The sequence below is a fragment of the Rhinoderma darwinii genome, unplaced genomic scaffold, assembly GCF_050947455.1.
Source record: "Rhinoderma darwinii isolate aRhiDar2 unplaced genomic scaffold, aRhiDar2.hap1 Scaffold_625, whole genome shotgun sequence".
NCBI lineage: Eukaryota > Metazoa > Chordata > Amphibia > Anura > Rhinodermatidae > Rhinoderma > Rhinoderma darwinii.
In genome coordinates this window covers 109051-116728 of record NW_027464181.1, presented here as the reverse complement: position 1 = coordinate 116728, position 7678 = coordinate 109051, and positions in this window count along the sequence as shown.

Genomic DNA, 7678 nt, shown 5'->3' with positions numbered 1-7678 from the left:
GGTCTGTAAATATTTAGGGGTCTGGTCTGTGGTCTGCATTCATTTAGGGGTCTAGTCTGGGGTCTGCATTTATTTAGGGGTCTGGTTTGGAGTCTGTATTTATTTAGGGGTCTGGTCTGGGGTCTGCATTTATTTAGGGGTCTAGTCTGGGGTCTGTATTTATTTAGGGGTCCGGTCTGAGTTCTGCATTAATTTGGGTGTCTGGTCTGGGGTCTGTATTTATTAAGGGGTCTAGTCTGGGGTCTGTATTTATTTAGGGGTCTGGTCTGGGGTCTGTATTTATTTAGGGGTCCGTTCTGGGGTCTGTATTTATTTAGGGGTCTGGTCTGGGGTCTGCATTGATTTAGGGGCCTAGTCTGGGGTCTGTATTTATTTAGCGGTCCGGTCTGGGGTCTGTATTTATTTAGGGGTCTAGTTTGGGGTCTGCATTTATTTAGGGGTCTGGTCTGGGGTCTGTATTTATTTAGGGGTCTAGTCTGGGGTCTGTATTTATTAAGGGGTCTAATCTGGGGTCTGTATTTTTTTTATGGGTCTGGTCTGGGGTCTTCATTTATTTAGGGGTCCGGTCTGTGGTCGGCATTGATTTAGGTGTCTGGTCTGGGGTCTGTAAATATTTAGGGGTCTGGTCTGTGGTCTGCATTCATTTAGGGGTCTGGTCTGGGGTCTGTATTTATTTAGGGGTCTGGTCTGGGGTCTGAATTTATTTAGGGGTCTACTCTGGGGTCTGTATTTATTTAGGGGTCTGGTCTGGGGTCTGTATTTATTTAGGGGTCCGTTCTGGGGTCTGTATTTATTTAGGGGTCTGGTCTGGGGTCTGCATTGATTTAGGGGCCTAGTCTGGGGTCTGTATTTATTTAGCGGTCCGGTCTGGGGTCTGTATTTATTTAGGGGTCTAGTTTGGGGTCTGCATTTATTTAGGGGTCTGGTCTGGGGTCTGTATTTATTTAGGGGTCTAGTCTGGGGTCTGTATTTATTAAGGGGTCTAATCTGGGGTCTGTATTTTTTTTATGGGTCTGGTCTGGGGTCTTCATTTATTTAGGGGTCCGGTCTGTGGTCGGCATTGATTTAGGTGTCTGGTCTGGGGTCTGTAAATATTTAGGGGTCTGGTCTGTGGTCTGCATTCATTTAGGGGTCTGGTCTGGGGTCTGTATTTATTTAGGGGTCTGGTCTGGGGTCTGAATTTATTTAGGGGTCTACTCTGGGGTCTGTATTTATTTAGGGGTCTGGTCTGGGGTCTGTATTTATTTAGGGGTCCGTTCTGGGGTCTGTATTTATTTAGGGGTCTGGTCTGGGGTCTGCATTGATTTAGGGGCCTAGTCTGGGGTCTGTATTTATTTAGCGGTCCGGTCTGGGGTCTGTATTTATTTAGGGGTCTAGTTTGGGGTCTGCATTTATTTAGGGGTCTGGTCTGGGGTCTGTATTTATTTAGGGGTCTAGTCTGGGGTCTGTATTTATTAAGGGGTCTAATCTGGGGTCTGTATTTTTTTTATGGGTCTGGTCTGGGGTCTTCATTTATTTAGGGGTCCGGTCTGTGGTCGGCATTGATTTAGGTGTCTGGTCTGGGGTCTGTAAATATTTAGGGGTCTGGTCTGTGGTCTGCATTCATTTAGGGGTCTGGTCTGGGGTCTGTATTAATTTAGGGGTCTGGTCTGGGGTCTGAATTTATTTAGGGGTCTACTCTGGGGTCTGTATTTATTTAGGGGTCCGGTCTGCGGTCTGTGTTTATTTAGGGGTCTGGTCTCTGCATTTATTTAGGGGTCTAGTTTGGGGTCTGCATTTATTTAGGGGTCCGGTCTGGGGTCTGTATTTATTTAGGGGTCTAGTCTGGGGTCTATATTTATTTAGCGGTCCGGTCTGCGGTCTGTGTTTATTTAGGGGTCTGGTGTCTGCATTTATTTAGGGGTCTAGTTTGGGGTCTGCATTTATTTAGGGGTCCGGTCTGGGGTCTGTATTTATTTAGGGGTCTACTCTGGGGTCTGTATTTATTAAGGGGTCTAGTCTGGGGTCTGTATTTTTTTTATGGGTCTGGTCTGGGGTCTTCATTTATTTAGGGGTCCGGTCTGTGGTCGGCATTGATTTAGGTGTCTGGTCTGGGGTCTGTATTTATTTAGGGGTCTGGTCTGGGGTCTGCATTTATTTAGGGGTCTAGTCTGGGGTCTGTATTTATTTAGGGGTCCGGTCTGGGTTCTGCATTAATTTGGGTGTCTGGTCTGGGGTCTGTATTTATTAAGGGGTCTAGTCTGGGGTCTGTATTTATTTAGGGGTCCGGTCTGGGTTCTGCATTAATTTGGGTGTCTGGTCTGGGGTCTGTATTTATTAAGGGCACTAGTCTGGGGTCTGTATTTATTTAGCGGTCCGGTCTGGGGTCTGTATTTATTTAGGTGTCTAGTCTGGGGTCTGTATTTATTTAGGGGTCCGGTCTGGGGTCTGTATTTATTAAGGGCACTAGTCTGGGATCTGTATTTATTTAGGGGTCCGGTCTGGGGTCTGTATTTATTTAGGGGTCTAGTCTGGGGTCTGTATTTATTAAGGGGTCTAGTCTGGGGTCTGTATTTTTTTATGGGTCTGGTCTGGGGTCTTCATTTATTTAGGGGTCCGGTCTGTGGTCGGCATTGATTTAGGTGTCCGGTCTGGGGTCTGTAAATATTTAGGGGTCTGGTCTGTGGTCTGCATTCATTTAGGGGTCTGGTCTGGGGTCTGTATTTATTTAGGGGTCTGGTCTGGGGTCTGCATTTATTTTGGGTTCTAGTCTGGGGTCTGTATTTATTTAGCGGTCTGGTCTGGGGTCTGCATTTATTTTGGGTTCTAGTCTGTGGTCTGCATTCATTTAGGGGTCTGGTCTGGGGTCTGTATTTATTTAGGGGTTTGGTCTGGGGTCTGTATTTATTTAGGGGTCTAGTCTGGGGTCTGTATTTATTTAGGGGTCCGGTCTGTGGTCTGCATTCATTTAGGGGTCTGGTCTGGGGTCTGTAATTATTTAGGGGTCTGGTCTGGGGTCTGCATTTATTTAGGGGTCTAGTCTGGGGCCTGTATTTATTTAGGGGTCTGGTCTGGGGTCTGCATTTATTTAGGGGTCTGGTCTGGGTTCTGCATTAATTTTGGTGTCTGGTCTGGGGTCTGTATTTATTAAGGGGTCTAGTCTGGGGTCTGTATTTATTTAGGGGTCCGGTCTGGGGTCTGCATTTATTTAGGGGTCTAGTCTGGGGTCTGTATTTATTTAGGGGTCCAGTCTGGGGTCTGTATTTATTTAGGGGTCCGGTCTGGGGTCTGTATTTATTTAGGGGTCTGATCTGGGGTCTGTAATTATTTAGGGGTCTGGTTTGTGATTTGCATGGATTTACGGGTCTGGTCTGGGGTCTGTATTTATTTAGGGGTCTGGTCTGGGGTCTGTATTTATTTAGGGGTCTAGTCTGGGGTCTGTATTTATTTAGGGGTCCGGTCTGTGGTCTGCATTGATTTAGGGGTCTGGTCTGGTGTCTGTATTTATTTAGGGGTCTGGTCTGGGTTCTGTATTTATTTAGGGGTCTGGTCTGGGGTCTGTATTCATTTAGAGGTCTAGTCTTGTATCTGTATTTATTTAGGGGTCTGGTCTGTGGTCGGCATTGATTTAGGTGTCTGGTCTGGGGTCTGTAAATATTTAGGGGTCTGGTCTGTGGTCTGCATTAATTTAGGGGTCTGGTCTGTGGTCTGTATTTATTTAGAAGTCTGGTCTGGGGTCTGCATTTATTTAGGGGTCTAGTCTGGGGTCTGTATTTATTTAGGGGTCCGGTCTGTGTTCTGCATTAATTTGGGTGTCTGGGGTCTGTATTTATTAAGGGGTCTAGTCTGGGGTCTGTATTTATTTAGGGGTCTGGTCTGGGGTCTGCATTTATTTAGGGGTCTAGTCTGGGGTCTGTATTTATTTAGGGTTCCGGTCTGGGGTCTGTATTTATTTAGGGGTCTGATTTGGGGTCTGTAATTATTTAGGGGTCTGGTTTGTGATTTGCATGGATTTAGGGGTCTGGTCTGGGGTCTGTAATTATTTAGGGGTCTAGTCTGGGGTCTGTATTTATTTAGGGGTCTGGTCTGGGGTCTGCATTTATTTAGGGGTCTAGTCTTTGGTCTGTATTTATTTAGGGGTCCGGTCTGGGGTCTGTATTTATTTAGGGGTCTGATCTGGGGTCTGTAATTATTTAGGGGTCTGGTTTGTGATTTGCATGGATTTAGGGGTCTGGTCTGGGGTCTGTATTTATTTAGGGGTCTGGTCTGGGGTCTGTATTTATTTAGGGGTCTAGTCTGGGGTCTGTATTTATTTAGGGGTCCGGTCTGTGGTCTGCATTGATTTAGGGGTCTGGTCTGGTGTCTGTATTTATTTAGGGGTCTGGTCTGGGTTCTGTATTTATTTAGGGGTCTGGTCTGGGGTCTGTATTCATTTAGAGGTCTAGTCTTGTATCTGTATTTATTTAGGGGTCTGGTCTGTGGTCGGCATTGATTTAGGTGTCTGGTCTGGGGTCTGTAAATATTTAGGGGTCTGGTCTGTGGTCTGCATTCATTTAGGGGTCTGGTCTGTGGTCTGTATTTATTTAGGGGTCTGGTCTGGGGTCTGCATTTATTTAGGGGTCTAGTCTGGGGTCTGTATTTATTTAGGGGTCCGGTCTGGGTTCTGCATTAATTTGGGTGTCTGGGGTCTGTATTTATTAAGGGGTCTAGTCTGGGGTCTGTATTTATTTAGGGGTCCGGTCTGGGGTCTGCATTTATTTAGGGGTCTAGTCTGGGGTCTGTATTTATTTAGGGTTCCGGTCTGGGGTCTGTATTTATTTAGGGGTCTGATCTGGGGTCTGTAATTATTTAGGGGTCTGGTTTGTGATTTGCATGGATTTAGGGGTCTGTTCTGGGGTCTGTATTTATTTAGGGGTCTAGTCTGGGGTCTGTATTTATTTAGGGGTCTGGTCTGGGGTCTGCATTTATTTAGGGGTCTGATCTGGGGTCTGTATTTATTTAGGGGTCTGGTCTGGGGTCTGCATTTATTTAGGGGTCTGATCTGGGGTCTGTATTTATTTAGGGGTCCGGTCTGTGGTCTGCATTGATTTAGGGGTCTGGTCTGGTGTCTGTATTTATTTAGGGGTCTGGTCTGGGTTCTGTATTTATTTAGGGGTCTGGTCTGGGGTCTGTATTCATTTAGAGGTCTAGTCTTGTATCTGTATTTATTTAGGGGTCTGGTCTGTGGTCGGCATTGATTTAGGTGTCTGGTCTGGGGTCTGTAAATATTTAGGGGTCTGGTCTGTGGTCTGCATTCATTTAGGGGTCTGGTCTGTGGTCTGTATTTATTTAGGGGTCTGGTCTGGGGTCTGCATTTATTTAGGGGTCTAGTCTGGGGTCTGTATTTATTTAGGGGTCCGGTCTGGGTTCTGCATTAATTTGGGTGTCTGGGGTCTGTATTTATTAAGGGGTCTAGTCTGGGGTCTGTATTTATTTAGGGGTCCGGTCTGGGGTCTGCATTTATTTAGGGGTCTAGTCTGGGGTCTGTATTTATTTAGGGTTCCGGTCTGGGGTCTGTATTTATTTAGGGGTCTGATCTGGGGTCTGTAATTATTTAGGGGTCTGGTTTGTGATTTGCATGGATTTAGGGGTCTGTTCTGGGGTCTGTATTTATTTAGGGGTCTAGTCTGGGGTCTGTATTTATTTAGGGGTCTGGTCTGGGGTCTGCATTTATTTAGGGGTCTGATCTGGGGTCTGTATTTATTTAGGGGTCTGGTCTGGGGTCTGCATTTATTTAGGGGTCTGATCTGGGGTCTGTATTTATTTAGGGGTCTGGTCTGGGGTCTATTCATTTAGTGCTCTAGTCTTTGGTCTGTATTTATTTAGGGGTCTGGTCTGGGTTCTGTAATTATTTAGGGGTTTGGTCTAGGGTCTGTATTTATTTAGGGGTCTGTTTTTGTTTAGGGAGGTCTGGGGATTATAATAGTTTTGTAGGTCTCTCTGTATTTTCTCTAAAAATATTGAATAAAGCCCTATTTGACAACACCATCACAAAGGAGCTTTACGAAGCACTTACACCAGTTGAACCGACAATCCAAACCCTCTACTTACTACCTAAAGTCCATAAAGACTCTAAGATTCCTCCAGGAAGGCCCATCATATCAGGTAGGGGTAATATGACAGAAAAAACCTGTAAATTTATTGACTATAATTTAAAGGGATTTGTCGAGTGCTTACCATCATACGTACGAGACACAGCAGATCTTCTGCAATGGGTTGACAGAATCAATAGAGGATGATATGTTGTTAGTCACTTTGCGACGTTGAGTCGCTATACACCAGTATACGTCATGCTGACGTACTCAAAGCAGCTGAATTCTTTCTCAACACAGGAAACATGGAAACTAATTTCTCTAAGTTTATACTTACCTTACTTGAATTCGCCCTTATTCACAACTTTTTCATTTTTAACGGCTCCAGGGAACGGCAATGGGGGCGGCCTGTGCACCCTCATATGCCAATTTGTTCCTCGGGCTGTGGGAGAGGGATCTTTTCCAGGGTGGGCAGGGTGTCTCAATGGACCAGGTCATATTTTGGGCCCGGTATATTGATGACATCCTGCTCATCTGGAAAGATACGCCGGCATCACTTGCGACTTTTATACATGACTTGAACAAAAATGACTTCAATATCAAGTTAACCTATGATTCTGATAAACATCAAGCAGAATTTTTGGACATTAAACTATTACGGGACTCTAATGGTTTCCTCCAAACTGATGTATTCCGTAAAACCACTGCGGTAAACTCTTTTCTTCATGCTTCTTCTTCTCACCCCAAACAGACTATACGGGCAGTACCAACAGGCCAATTCTTGAGGATCAGAAGGATTTGTTCCTCTACTGAGGTCTTTGAAAAACAAGCCTATGACCTCACTAATCGTTTTCTGGCCCGCGGATATAGCAAAAGATTGATCAAAAAAGCGTACTATCGTGCCAAAAGTACTCCGAGAGAGAATCTTTTATTCCCTAAACCGAAAAGCCAGTCTGAAGTACAGGTAAGATTTACAACAAACTACCAATCACGCTGGTTTCAAATGAAGGGAATAATTAAACTATTTTGGCCCATTTTACTCACAGACCCCACAATAGAAAAATATATCACCAAGTACCCAAGTATCTCTGCGAGACGATCACAAAACCTCAAAGACTATCTTGTCAAGAGCTGCTATCAACGTAATGACTTGAAGTTCCCATTTGGTACTAGGGGCCCAAAATGGGGCTCTTAGAGCATGTGGAAGTTGTGTTGCGTGCCCCAACATTGAGAGGGCGACCTCTTTTTCTGATTCAGCAGGTAAGAAAACCTTTACCATTACGCATTCAATTTCGTGTTCAACAAAAGCAGTAGTTTACTATGCTACATGCCATGCCCCAAAATATATATTGGTCTCACCTCCAGAGAATTTAAGATCCGGGTTAGAGAACATGTAAGAGACATCATGGGAGCGGGGGCCATTGAAACATTAGAAACTTTAAAAGCTGTAGCCAGACACTTTAAGACACACCATGCATGTGACCCGACGAAATTGAAAGTTAGGGGCATTGATTGCATCGAACCAAATATTCGTAAAGGCGATATATAAAAAAAACTGGCTCAGTGTGAATCAAAGTGGATCTGGACTCTGGGGACTCTGCGTCCACTTGGACTAAATGAAAATGTGA